Below are 15210 nucleotides of genomic sequence, written 5' to 3'. Positions count from 1 at the left end.
AAATTGTGCTTTCAAAAGAGGTTCTAAAGCAGCTCTGTGTTGTTTAGTTATAAAGTGTGCCCTCATATTTAGATCAAGTTTATTATTGTCATCAACACCTTCGTTTATGTTGGCATCCCAACCCATTATCACAGCTTCTAGCCTTTGAAGAGTGAAAGATCCTTCTTTCTCAATTACTTCTTTAGCTTCCTCTATTGTTGGGTCATACAATGGTAAATTAAAGGACTCAAATTTTGTCGCCTCAATCAAATTCTACAACAAATTAAATACCATTATTACAACATAGTGAAATTTTGAATTCTAGATATATAAAACATAACTATATGCAAACCTAAATGTTATAAAAGATCGGGTTTTTTACTTAAATAAAATAAATCAATACCAAAATTATTAGATTCCCCTAAATCAAATTTTAAAACGTGAATATCCTCTTTTTACTATTATATAAATAGTTCCAGGGTCATGAGAATTATATAATATGTTAACCATGCCACCCAGAAACGATTTATACATGGATGATCAAGGGGAATAGAGAGTAAATCGTTACAGGGCACACAGAATTATAGGTAACGCATAAATCGTCCCACCCTATAAAAATTTATGTGTTAAAGCAAACTCTCTCAAGTCTGGCACGATTTATGTATAATAGGGTATTTTTAATTATAATAGTTTAATTTAAATTATATCTATTTAAATTTTAATTTAAAAAATAAAAATATACTTTTTATAATTTCAATTATTAATTTCATTGAGAAGATTAAATTAAATTAAAAAAATACTAACAAATTTTAATAAAAAAAATATTAAATTTTAATACATAAATTTAAGTTTTTTCTTTAAAAAAATTGTCAAAAGATGTTAAAAAATATTAATTTTGCATAATATAAATTTATGTTGCTTTAAGTAACATAAATTTAAGTTTTTATGAAATTTTTAGTATTCGTTGTTTATATAATTTTTTTTAATCATTTTTATTGATACATATTTTTTATAGAATTTTTTTTGTCATTTTTTTATTTGGTTTTTGTATAAATTTTAATTATTTATTTATACTTTTAATTATTAATTCTATTAAAAAAACAAAATTAAATAAAAAAAGAATACTAACAAATTATAATAAAAAGAGTACTAAATTTTAATACATAAATTTAAGTTTTTTTTTTTTAAATATCAAAGGGTGTTAAAAAATATAATTTTACATAATATAAATTTATGTGTTTTTGAGTAACATAAATTTAAGTTTTATAAAATTTTTAGTATTTGTTATTCATGTAATTTTTTTTAATAATTTTTATCGATATATATTTTTTATAGAATTTTTCCATTATTTTTTAATATATAAATTATAAAAAATATGCATCAATAAAAATTATTAAAAAAAAGAGGAGTGTTAGGGGCCAGCATGTAAACCCCGGTTAAATTAGTAGATAATTAGTCAATAAATTAGTTTTTAATAAGGAGGATTAGAAATGTGAATATTATATTAAATTAGGATAGAGCTCATCGAAATGAGAATTTTGACACTAATTTTGAGAAAATCGGTCCAAGATTGGACCGAATAGACCGAACCGGTTGAACCGGATCCAAATCGGACCATCGGTCCAACCGAACCGACCTATTAAATGAACCCACGCATTGCATCTCCCTCATTTCAGCAACGTGACGCTGAAAGCTTGCGTCCAGGGAGGAGAAGAAAAAGGGGTCCGAACCCTCGTTCCAAGTTCAAGGCGCCGTAACTTCCCGATCCGAGCTCCGATCGCCGCACCGTTTGCGACCACGCGTCCACCGCGTCGAGCTTTACATTTCTACCGGAACAATTTTATAGGTAAGTCCTTAAATATTCTCAGCCACTCTTTTCCCCCAATTTTCGAGTTTTGAGAAGGGGTATTGAATTTCTTTGATTTTTGATGTTTTAGGATCCAATTAGCTTGAGAAAAACGTTCACTCTTGCTTATGTGAAGCTTGGGTAAGGTGAGGATACGATAATTCTATTTTATTTTCATTTAATTTGAGCTTTGAGTATTAAATTGGGTATATATGTATTATGAATGTGTATTAGGTTGAAAATAAATAATTGGAGCTTGAAATTGTGAATACTGGAACTTGGAGGAAGCGGATTAGTTGAGTTTTGAGGGGTTGTCTTGGTTTTGAATAAATAGCTTTGGTCGTTACGTGGAAATCGGCCAAGGTATGGTTTAGGTTTCTTGCATTTAATATATAATGTTCTGTGAAAACTTAGGCTAGATGACCATAGGATAAGTTGGAATGCAGGTGTATGCTTAATGTTTAGTAATTTGTCGATGAATACATATATTTGGTTGAAGTTTATTGGATAATTAGTTATTAACTAACGATTTGGTGAATTATTGATTTGAGGTATTTGTGTTAAAAGCTTAGGATTTGTGAACTATGATTCTTAGTTGAATTTTGGTTGTTGGATTTGAATATTATATGAGTTTAATTGTTGATTTGAAGTAGATTTATTGTGGTGATTGTTATGATGATGAGGAAGGGTATGTTGAATTGAAAAGAAAGCAGGTTTGGACCCGAAAAGGGTGGCAAAGTCCGAGTATTAGAGGAGATGCTGCCGAAATTTTATAAAAAATTAGAGATTTTATTTAGATGATTATTTAAAAGAGATTTAGATTTAAATGTTATATAGTTTGATTTTGAGTTATTAAGAAAGTGAGTATGTTTTAAGTTTGAAGTTTGATTCTTAGAAAAGAATGAATTATGTTTTGAATTGAAACTATTTATGGACGGAATGGGAGGTGTGATAATGAAGGATAAGGATTGAATATGTTTAATGTATGATGATGAATGAGATGCAATTGAGAATGATGTGGATGTTGAGGAATTATAATTGAATTATTTATATGGCTTATGAATTTGAATAATCTGAGATACGAGATTCCCTGGATTAAGTGCCGTGGCTTGCCACCACGTGTACCAGGTTGAAAACTCGATACTCTGTTGACCCTACGACGTAAGTGTGACCGGGCACTATATAAATTCCCGGGAATGTTACCCCCATTGAGCAATATTGATTATTTGAGAAAAATCTATGCATATACTCTTGGGGATGCACGTCGGGGGACAGTCTAAGGACAATTCAGACTTGTCGGGTTGGCTGGATAACCGACAGATGAGCCTCATCAGCCATAGGACAGGCATGCATCATATGCATATTACTTGAATTACTTGCTTGTGCTCTAATTGGGTGTGCCTATCTGTACTTGCCATGCTAAATGTATATTTGTTATCTGCAGTACTTGTAACCTTCTTGTGTTTGCCTTTGTCTGTTTAGTTGTCTGTGAAAATGCATGATGGAGTTGGAGGTATGGAGGAATGGCAGTATGGGATTTAGATTTAAGGTTAAGTTAGGATTAAATATTTTTAGAGAACCACCCTTTATGGCTTCTGTTTAATACTTTAAGCTCTATAATCTGAGTGTCGGTGTTCTAGGATTGCCTCTGGCATTCCCAGGACCTTATATATTATGTGTGTGGCACCTTTACCATACTGAGAACCTCCGGTTCTCATTCCATACTATGTTGTTATTTTTCAGATGCAGGTCGAGAGGCATCTCGTTAGGCGTCTGGACTCTTGAAGCGGAGTGGTTACTGGGATATTTTGTTATGCTATGATGTATATATATATACTTAGTTTTCTCTCCGCATGACTTATTCTTTTTGATCCTCTTAGAGGTTTATGGAGAGGCAGGATTGTGTATATGTACTTTTGGATTTTGGATATGTATGTATATATGTGTAAATATTCTCCGGCCAGTCTTGACTTCGCAGGCTGAGTTAGGAGCTTGTTATTTTGTATCTTTGGTATTCTACTCCTACTTCTGTTAGCTTATGTTTGATAGTTATGGTTTTCTTAGCACGTAAGTTAACTCGTTCCTTGAGCGTTGCGCCTTTATTGTGCGATTTTTATTTCCCCCTTTTCTTCAAGGCTCCTAGCATATTATAACTCTTCTGCTATTATATGTACTTATTTTATTTTAGAGGTCGTAATACCACATCACCTCTGTTTTACGACTTAAGCGTAAAGCTTTGTGTGGTAGGGTGTTACACAGCAACTTTTGGTATTTGTAGCCATCAAATAGCCATCAATGATGATTTTAATGGTGTGAGATTGGTGTGAGATTTCATCCGATGACTCACTTTTCCTTGCTAGTTACATACTGGCCAGAATTTGGAAAAGTTGCTGGCCCCTAGACTTTTCCTTACATGAGCAATCTATAAAAAATATGCATCAAGAAAAATTATTAAAAAAATTACATGAATAACAAATACTAAAAATTTTATAAAAACTTAAATTTATGTTTCTTAAAAACATATAAATTTATATTATGTAAAATTATATTTTTTAACACCTCTAGATTTTTTTTAAAAAAAAATTTAAATTTATGTATTAAAATTTAGTACTCTTTTTATTATAATTTGTCAGTATTCTTTTTCTTATTTAATTTAGTTTCTTAATGGAATTAATAATTAAAATTATAAAAAAATAATTAAAATTTATACAAAGTCAAATAAAAAAATGACAAAAAGAATTCTATAAAAATTATGCATCAATAAAAATGATTAAAAAAAATCATATGAACAACGAATACTAAAAGTTTTATAAAAACTTAAATTTATGTTACTCAAAACAACATGAATTTATATTATTTAAAATTATATTTTTTAATACTTTTTGATATTTTTTTAAAGAAAAATTAAATTTATATATTAAAATTTAAAACTCTTTTTATTATAATTTGTTAGTATTCTTTTTTTTTAAATTTAATTTAATCTTATTAATAAAATTAATAATTGAAATTATAAAAAAGTATATTTTTATTTTTTAAGTTAAAATTTAAATAGATATAATTTAAATTAAAATATTATAAATAAAAGTAACCTATTATACATAAATAGTGGCAGGTTTGAGAGGATTTGCTTTAACAAGTTAATCGTGCCAAACCTTTGTGTTTTAGCTCAAAATCACGTGAATCTTTGTAGGGTGGGACGATTTATGCGTTACCTATAAGTTACCTATAACCCTGTGTGCCCTGCAACGATTTACTCCTTCTTCTCCTAGGTTATTCATGCATAAATCGTTCCTGAGTGACATGGTTAACATATTATATAATTCTTATGCCCCTATAACAATTCATATAACAGTAAAAAGAGTAAAAAGAGGATATTTACGTTTCAAAATTTGATTTAGGGGAATCTAGTAAGTTTGGTATTGGTTTATTTTATTTAAGTAAAAAACCTAAAAGATCCCTACGCATTTTAAAAAGTAAAAAGAATTTGAAAGAAAAAATATGTGCAATTTTTATTGGTAGTATATTATACTATATACTGTAGACATAATTGAAAAGGAAATCAGCCAGACTTTATCGTTAAAAAATTTGAATTGAGTTAAAAATTTAAATGAATCTAAGATCTAATAAGATACAACTACATTTTTTCATATATTTATTAAATAAACTAGTATTTTTGTCCGTAATAACATTATGGGAATATAAATTTTTTAAAATTATAGTCTACTTTGTTCTGATAGTATATAAATTATACATGACACAAAAAATTTATAAAATCAAACTACTTTTATAAAAAAAAAAAGTCGTTGACAAAAGATTTTGGCTAAAAAGATCAAGGCATCTGTAAATAAAAAATTAAATAATAAAATTTTTAGTTATTATTTTTATATAAAAAAGTCTAATTTTTTATTAATAATTAATTTTAACATTCGTTATCTAAAATTTAAAATAATTTAACGTGTATACTTTTACATTTAATTAGCCAATTAGGTGTTAATTGTTAAGTCTGTTGTACGAATAGAAATAATTAATTTTTGTACTTGCTATTTAAAAATAATATTTTTTCTCTCTATGTATATAAAAATATAATTAGATATTAGCATAAAAAAATTATACTGATAGTTATAAAATTAACTCAAAATTAATTTTTTAAAAATAATTGAATCTTGATTCTAACTTTTAATTATAACATTAGTATTATCTCCAAATTATATGTAATAAATATTTGAAAGAAGAGAAATAAAAATATAGATTAGAAAGATAAACGGTGAAAATTTAAAACTAAATAAAAAACTAAAAAACTATGTATATAATAACAGTAATAATAATATTTTGTATTTAAATTATATTATTTTGTTAATTTTCTTTTCTGTAGAAGAGAAAGATAGAAAAATTAGAGAATGAGAGAAAAGAGAGAGAAAGATAAAGATGAGAATGAGAGTGAAAGTGAGATTTTGTTAATTTTGAAAGAAAAATATTTTATTTTAATTGTAAAAAAATATCGAATGACATATTTTTATTTGTCAAATTATTAATATAAAATATAAATTATATATGAGTAAAAATATGTTACCAGACCAAAAAGGAACAAACGTATAGCTATATGGAAGTACACAACTAAGGCTAAGTATAAATCAGTGGAAGTGTATAAGGTATAGAATTAATGGAAAAAAATGGACATGTTTACAAAATTTGGGTAAAATAGGAGGTTCCAAGTTTACCTGCGCAAAAAAGGGATGAATCAGCACAGTGTAATCAAATAGAAGGGAATAACAGAGAGAATGAAAGATAGATGCAGAAAGAAGGTTCTCACAATCTCCATGTCCTTCTCAGTCTGCTGCTGCTCCTTCATATTAGCTCCTCACTCCTCACCTTCCATGTGAAAGTTTGTTAGATCCCCCTTCTGTTGCTCCCCTTTATTTCTAACGGTTCTCTCTCTCTCACTTGTAACATTACCCCCTCTATTGAAATGGACCTTGTCCTCAAGGTCAAAACTATGATATTGTGTCTTCATTTCTTCATAGGGTTCCCACGTTGCCTCCTCTCCTGAGGTATTTTGCCACTGAATGAGAACTTCTTCAATCCACTTGCCATCCTTTTTTATCATTCGATGTCCCAAAGTTGTCTGAGGTTGTAATTGATAACCCTTCTCATCTACTAACAACGGAGAAGGGATGGTAGCTGATGATGGGACCCCTTCACACTTTTTGAGCAGAGATATGTGGAAGACAGGGTGGATTCGGGCTATATTGGGGAGTTCTAGCTTGTAGGCTACCTTACCAATTCGAGCAATAACGGGAAAAGGACCAAAATAACGCATGGATAATTTCTGGTTTCGCCTCAGGGCCACGGATCGCTGGCGATAAGGCTGTAGCTTGACGTATACAAAATCACCCACCTGAAATTCTAATTCTCTGTGTTTGCTATCTGCCTGGTTCTTCATCCTGGTTTGGGCCTTCTGTAAGTTCAGTTTTAAGGAAGCTAACACCGAGTCTCGTAGGAGTAGTTGTTCTTGTAGAGCTGGGGGATCCTTCGGGTGGGGTTCATATCGCAATAAAGGAGGAGGGTCCTTGTCAAACACTGCTTTGTATGGTGACATGCCGATAGAGGAGTGAAAGGAAGTGTTATAGCTAAAAGCCGCCCACGGTACAAGGTTATACCAGTCCTTCGGGTTCTCTTGAGTATAGCACCGCAGATACATCTCCAGGCAACGATTTAGCACCTAAGTTTGGCCATCAGATTCCGGGTGGTACGTCGAGCTTCTAGCCAAGCGTATACTTTGGCCCTTGCAGCACTGCTCCCAGAACTTGCTCATGAAGACTTTGTCCCGATCAGAGACAATGGATTGTGGCAAACAATGGACACTCACCACATCTCAAAGAAAGACCTCTGCCACTTTTGATGCTGTGAAATTAGCCGGGAGCGGTATGAAATGAGCGAATTTCGATAAACGGTCTACCACCACCAATATGACAGAGCAACCGTGGGCTGGGGGTAAACCGGTGATGAAGTCCATCGAAAGGTCTTGCCAAATATGTGTCGGAATAGGGAGAGGTTCCAACAAACTGGCCGGAGGTTGGGTGCTGTATTTGGCCTGTTGGCAAATGGAGCAGGATTTGATGTAGTCCTTCACTGATTGCGCCATGTTCTTACAATAAAATTGGGCGGATAATCTAGATAATGTCTTTTGCACGCCGCCATGGCCACCCACAATTGAATCATGAAATTCTCGTAACAGGTGTTGTACCAGAGATGAAGAAATTGGAATTACTAATCGGTCAGTCCAGTACCAAAACCCACCACGATTCTGCAGCTTACCAGAATTCATTTCACCCTCAGAAAATTCAATTTCTGGCCAAAACCGTTGATGCTCATCCTTTAAGAGCGGTAGTAATGCCCAAGAAGATGTGGAGAGCTGCCAGAATGATCTGGACAATCCGTCTGCTGCTTTATTCTCGCACCCCTGCTTGTATTCTATGGAGAAATCATAACTGAGTAGTTTGGCCAACCAGGTTTGCTATTCTGGTGTCTGAATGACTTGCATTTAGAGTTCCTTCAAGCTTTTATGGTCCGTGCGGATGACAAACTTATGGCCTAGTAAATAATGTCAAAACTTAGTCACTACCGCAAGAATTGCTTGCATTTCTCGTGCATATGCCGATTGTTTCTGTGTCGTTGGTGCTAGCTTTTTGGAAAAATAAGCAATAGGGTGACCATCTTTGCTTAGAATAGCCCCAATTCCGGTTCCAGATGCATCATTTTACAAAACAAAAGGCCTAGAAAAATAAGGTAAAGCCAGTACCAGAGCATGAGAGAGACCCTTCTTTAATTTCACAAAAGCCATTGGACACAATCAGACCAGAGAAAACCATCCTTCTTTAGGAGGTCAGTTAAAGGACTCGTAAGGATAGCAAAATTCCAGATGAATTGACGGTAATAGCTAGCCAAACCAAGAAAAGCACGTAATTGTTTAAGTGATGTAGGGAGCGGCCATTGAGTAATAGCTTGCACCTTTAACCGTCGACCTGGACACCCTTCCGTGATACCACATGGCCCAAATAATCAACCTGTGTCTGCCCGAATGAGCACTTAGAAAGTTTGGCAAATAAAACATTCTCTTTCAATATGGATAGCACCTGTCGCAAATGTTCCAAATGAGAGGGCCAATCTGAACTGTATACCAGTTTGTCATCGAAGAAAACCAATACGAATTTCCGAAGAAGGGCAACAAACACCGAGCTCATGAGGCATTGGAAGGTAGCTGGAGTGTTGGTCAAGCCAAACGGCATTACTAACCATTCATCCAAGCCTTGGTGAGTACGAAACGCAGTCTTGCAACGATCCTCTGGCTTAACACGAACCTGATGATACCCGGCCCACAAGTCCAATTTCAAAAAATACTGGGCACCGCAAAGTTCATCCAGAAGTTCATCCACGGTCGGCATAGGAAAAGAGTCCTTAATGGTCATAGTATTTAAAGCTTGATAGTCAGTGCAAAATCGCCAAGAGCCATCCTTTTTCTTAACAAGAAGGACCGGAGAAGAGAAAGGACTGGTACTTGGTTGTATAATCCCTTCGGCCAGCATTTCGCACACAACTCTCTCAATTTCAAACTTCTGACTATATGGGTACCGGTAAGGTCGCACCTTTACAGGTGCCGAGTTGGGTGCAACTGGAGAGTATATAATTCCAAAATCTCCTGTGCATCATGTAAACGCTTGAGATTGTTAAATTGAGCTTGAGTAGGCAAGTGAGCCAATTCACCCTGCAAGGTCACAAGCTTGTTACCATCCATAAAAGTAATGAATTTCTTCCTATAGTTCACCAAATGAGTATCCAAAGTCTCGAGCCAAACATCACCCAAAACAAGTTTCTCAGTTGCTATTGGGAGGACAAAAGCTGTGATGAACAGAGTGTGGCCTTGAATCATCACAAGCACCTGTCGGACTTCCCCTTCACATTGTAATAAGTCGCCATTCCCAACTTCAACTTGAAATTGCGGAGCCTGGTGAATGGGAAGATTCAAACGCTGGGCTAAGGAGGGGTGGATAAAATTATCCGAACTACCACCATCCATCAAAATTCGGACCTCTCTGCCCTGAACAGTCCCAGAGAAGCGAATAGACCTCTTGGTCGGTCTCCCTGTTAGCACATTATAGGACAAGCGCAAGGGTTCCGATGTTGCCACTACCTCAGAAGGCTCTTCTGGCTGCTTAATCTCATGAATTTCTTCTGACAGTGGTTCATCAGATGGCACTTCTTCCAATGTCTGAATTAGAAAGTAATGTTTGGCTGTACATTTGTGGCTAGGGAAGTACTTCTCATCGCATGTAAAACACACCCCCTTCTCCCGTCGAAATTGAATCTCAGTTGGGGTTAATTTGCGCAAGGTCCCTGTCTTAGTGGGTGTGGGTAGTAAAGGGGCATTTTGTGGCGAGGTGACAATAGATGGGGGCGAGAGGGAAGGTTTGGGGGAAAGGGTAGCGGCGATTTCGAATAAGGGGGAGACGAGAGTGAGTTCCGCCAACGCTGGGGCTGTGGTAGAAATTTTTCCTCAAACAGTTTGGCCAATGACATCGCATGCCACAGAGATGTGGGGGAGCGAGACTTGACCTCGCCTTTGAGCTCCGGGATTAACCCACCAATAAAACAGTATAACAACAGGGTATCATCCAATCCATACGCTCTAGCGGCTAGGTCATTAAAAGCATCAAAGTATTTTGTGACTGATAAAGATTGTTTCAGCTTAAACAATTCCTCGCGAGGATTCTCAAATTGCGATGGTCCAAATTGTATTTGAATAGCAGTAGACAGAGAAAGCCAGTCATATACCTGTTCAAATTTCTCCCAAGTTTGGAACCAAGCCAGAGCTCTGCCTTCTAAGCTGACTGCAACTATGTCAAGTTTCTGGTCCTCGGAAATATCATAAATTTTGAAGAATCTTTCAGCCCTAAAAATCCACTGCAACACATCATCACCGTCGGAGAAGCGTGGGAAGTCCACCTTCATCTGGCGAGGCGGAGCAAAGACGGATGGCTGAGCATATGGTTTTGGGGATTCCTCCACTCTCGGGGCTAGGTGGGCTTGAATCGCTACCAGAGATTGTGCCATCGCCGTGAGTTGTTCTTGTTGGCCATTAACCTGTTCAGTCAATTTGGTGATAGCCGCCTGCATCGATTGTAATCGGGTATTTTCTGCCATAACTCAACGAGAGCACCAATTATTACCAGACCAAAAAGAAACAAACGTATAACTGTATGGAAGTACACAATTAAGGCTAGGTATAAATCTGTGGAAGTGTATAAGGTATAGAATTAATGGGAAAAATAGAAATATTTATAAAATTTGGGTAAAATAGGAGGTTCCAAGTTCACCTGCGCAAAAAAAAGAGATGAATCAGCACAGTGTAATCAAATAGAAGGGAATAACAGAGAGAATGAAAGATAGATGCAGAAAGAAGGTTCTCACAATCTCCATGTCCTTCTCAGTCCACTGCTGCTCCTTCATATTGGCTCGTCACTCCTCACCTTCCATGTGAAAGTTTGTTAGATCCCCCCTTCTGTTGCTCCCCTTTATTTCTAACGGTTCTCTCTCTCTCACTTGTAACAAAATAGTAGAGAGAAATAGAAAAATGGAGAGAGGTAGATGAGAGAATTTAGAAAGGGAGTTTATTAATTTTGACAAAAATATTTTCTCTCAGTTTTAATAAGAGAGTGTCATGTGACACATTTGATTATAAAATTAGATAGTAATATATGATACATAATATAGGTATATTTCAATTTTAATTTTAATATTTTAATTTTAATTTTAATACAATTAAAGAATGTCATGTTGTATATTTTGATTGTCAAATTAATAATTAGTCATTGATATTGATAATGATATATAAAATAGATAGAGTTGTTAAAAGAATGAGAGAAATAGAGAAAGGAAGAGGGAGGAGAGGAGAACTCTTTAATTTTGGAGGGAAAGATTTGATTTCAATTGCAATGAGAGAGTGACATATGGCACATTTTGGTTGTAAAATTAGTAAGAAGGGATTGGTTGTAAAATTAGTAAGAAGGGAGGAAGAATTCTTAAATTTTGGAGGAAAAGATTTAATTTTAATTACAATGAGAGAGTGACATGTGACATATTTTGGTTGTAAAATTAGTAAGGAGAGGAAAATTCTTTAATTTTAGAGGAAAAAATTTTATTCCAATTATAAGGAGAAAGTGACATATGGCATATTTTGTTTGTAAAATTAGAGATATATAATAGATTTGGTAAATTTGTAATAGTAAATAATAATTTCTTTAACAAAGTTGAAAGTTCTAACTTAACTTATAACATTTTGGTAAAAGAAACATATACACATGATAATTTTTAATTTTAAATATGTCTGGAATATCATGGCAGGTTTGATAGAAAAATAAATTTAGAGATGTTTACGGGTACAAATAATTTGATTATCAGTCTAAAACAGATCCGATTTGATTATATTGGTCCTAGATCCAATGGGTACTAGAGCATAATCAGAGTAGACCTGATCAAACTTGACCTTAGTTCGTTCAGATATTAGTTCTGGGATCGCGAAAGTCAAATAATTCTCATCAAAATTGTTTGAATTTTATTTTTAATTGGGTATCTAATTATCCGAATCGATCTTATCTGAGTTTAATCAGTTCGTATTGGTTCGGGTTTATTTACCAAAAATCATAAATTCAAACCAATCCAAAACAATTAAAATTTAATTGATTGGACTCTCATTCTCTCCTAAATCCAAACCAATCCGATCTATAAACACTCTAAATGGTTTCTCTCAATTTTTTCGGGCCTGATCTCAGACATTAAATTTTAGCAAAACAAGAAAATACAAAGAAAAAAAGAGTTTATATAATATACTTGAGTGTGTACCTCTAAGACCATGTCATTGAGTATTGTGCCAATTATGGTCCAAGCAGTTCTGATATCACAAGTTTTGTCCCTTCCGAATAAAGTGAGAACCATTCCACCTCCACCCACCACTTCTTGTGAACGTAATTTCAGAAATACTTTGAAGTCTTTCTGGAATTGTTCACGATATGCTCTGTGCATTGCTGGAGGACTTGTACTTGTTAAATGTATATTTTTCTTATTAACCAACTCTTTTGGAGCCTATATATTGAAAACAAAAATAAAGCATACAATGGGAGTAAAATCACTGAGAATAGATAACTATTTTAACACTTGAAAAACTTTAATTTTGACAAAATAAATTCAAATTTTTATTTTTGATTGAAGAAATTTCTAAATATCAGTTTCGTTTGATAAAATAAATTAATCATTAACATATCATTTTAGACATTTAAGCTATTTTGTCGAACAGAATCGATATTTAGGAGTATATTTTGTCAAAAATAAAAGTTAAAATTAATTTTTTTGTAAAATCAAAATATTTTAGAGACCAAAATGATTATTTATTCAATAAAGACTTCAATTTGTGGGTGATGTGGTTTTTCACCTGAGAAAGCCAATGAAGACTAAAAGAAGAATGAACGAAGTGCAAGGAATCATTGGGAAATAGCCTTCTGTAGAATGTCCCTGGAGTGGCATTAATAAAACATGGATCAAATTTGTGTCCCTTATTTTCTTCTAGGCTTTCCAAGAATTGTGGAAGTGATTTAAAGATGCTATTGAAATCATTCCCAAATAGATCATTCAAGAAGAATTGAAACACCGGTGGTTTGAGATTCAAGTTAGAACTTGAGCAATCAACAATGTCGATGACATTAGATACCAATTGAAGAGCATTTGGTCCTGAAGAACAACCTAAATCAGCCACTTTAAAGCAGCGAATAGGAATAATAGTATATAACCTCACGATACTCTCTTCTACTATGGGTTTTGCCTTCCTCATCACCTTGTTCTGTCAAAATACATTAATATATATTAGTGTCATATAGAACTTAATAATGTTAATTAATTTCATTATCGTCACTCGTGAATCGGCAAAAGCAAAATTCCTTTAATCATAAATTGATCCTATTATGGTTTACTTAAATATAGTTAGTAACTAGTATTTTTATTTGTAATAACATTACAGGAATATGAATTTTTTAAAATTATAGTCTACTTTGTTATGATGATAGTATAAATTATATATAACACAAAAGATTTATAAAATCAAATTATTTTTACAAAAAAAAAAATTGTAAGTTGACAAAAGTCTCTAACTAAGAAGACCAAGATATTTGTAGATAAAAAATCAAATAATGAGATTTTTAGTTATTATTTTTATATGAAAAAGTCTAATTTTTTATTAATAATTAATTTTAACATTCGTTATTTAAAATTTAAACAATTTGACATGTATATTTTTACATTTAATTAGGTGTTAACTTCTGTTGCACAAATAAAAATAATTAATTTTTATATTTCTATTTAAAAATAATATTTTTCTCTCTATGTAATTAAAAATATAATTAGATATTAGCATAAAATAATTATACTAATAGTTATAAAATTAACTCAAAATTATTTTTTTTTAAAACAATTGAATCTTGATTCTAACTTTTAATTATAACATTAGTATTCTCTCTAAATTATATGTAATAAATATTTGAAAGAAGAGAAATAAAAATATAGATTAGAAAGATAAGCGGTAAAAATTTAAAACTAAATAAAAAAAATAAAAAACTCTGTATACAATAACAATAATAATAATTTTTTTATTTAAATTATATTATTTTGTTAATTTTGTTTTCTGTAGAGAAATATAGAAAAAATAGAGATTAGAGAAAAGAGAGAGAAAGATAAAGATGAAGAATGAGAGTGAGAATTTGTTAATTTTGGAAGAAAAAAATTTATTTTAACTGTAAAAAAAAATCAGATGACATATTTTGATTTGTCAAATTACTAATATAAAATATAAATTATATATGAGTAAAAATAGTAGAGAGATATAGAAAAATGGAGAGAGATAGATGAGAGAATTTAGGAGAGAAATTTATTACTTTTGAAAAAAAAATATTTTTTTTCAATTTTAATAAGAGTGTGTCATGTGACACATTTGTTATTAAATTAGATAGTAATATATGATACATAATATAGGTATATTTCAATTTCAATTTTAATATTTTAATTTTAATTTTATTGTAATTAAGGAATGTCATGTTGCACATTTTGATTATCAAATTAGTAATTAGTCATTGATATTGATAATGATATATAAAATAGATAGAGTGATTGAAGGAATTAAAGAAATAGAGAAAGCAAGAGGGAGGAGGGGAGAACTCTTTAATTTTGGAGGGAAATATTTGATTTCAATTGTAATGAGAGAGTGACATGTGGACATTGTGGTTGTAAAATTAGTAAGGAGGGAAAAAAATTCTTTAATTTTTGAGAAAAAAATTTAATTTCAATTA

The 15210-nt window shown here is 32.3% G+C and overlaps 1 long non-coding RNA gene across 1 annotated transcript; it reads left to right on the top strand.

Annotated features, from left to right (window-relative positions):
- Positions 1-1647: 1647 nt before the first annotated feature.
- LOC140178065 (uncharacterized) lies at positions 1648-3844 on the top strand. The gene is made up of 4 exons (XR_011870179.1): positions 1648-1825; positions 1917-1971; positions 2060-2188; positions 3569-3844. It is a non-coding gene; the product is annotated as an uncharacterized lncRNA (long non-coding RNA).
- Positions 3845-15210: the final 11366 nt, after the last annotated feature.

Source organism: Arachis hypogaea, chromosome 13 (assembly GCF_003086295.3).
Source record: "Arachis hypogaea cultivar Tifrunner chromosome 13, arahy.Tifrunner.gnm2.J5K5, whole genome shotgun sequence".
Taxonomy (NCBI): domain Eukaryota; kingdom Viridiplantae; phylum Streptophyta; class Magnoliopsida; order Fabales; family Fabaceae; genus Arachis; species Arachis hypogaea.
The sequence above is the reverse complement of the archived record's forward strand: the minus strand, read 5'-3'. Positions and strand labels throughout refer to the sequence as shown.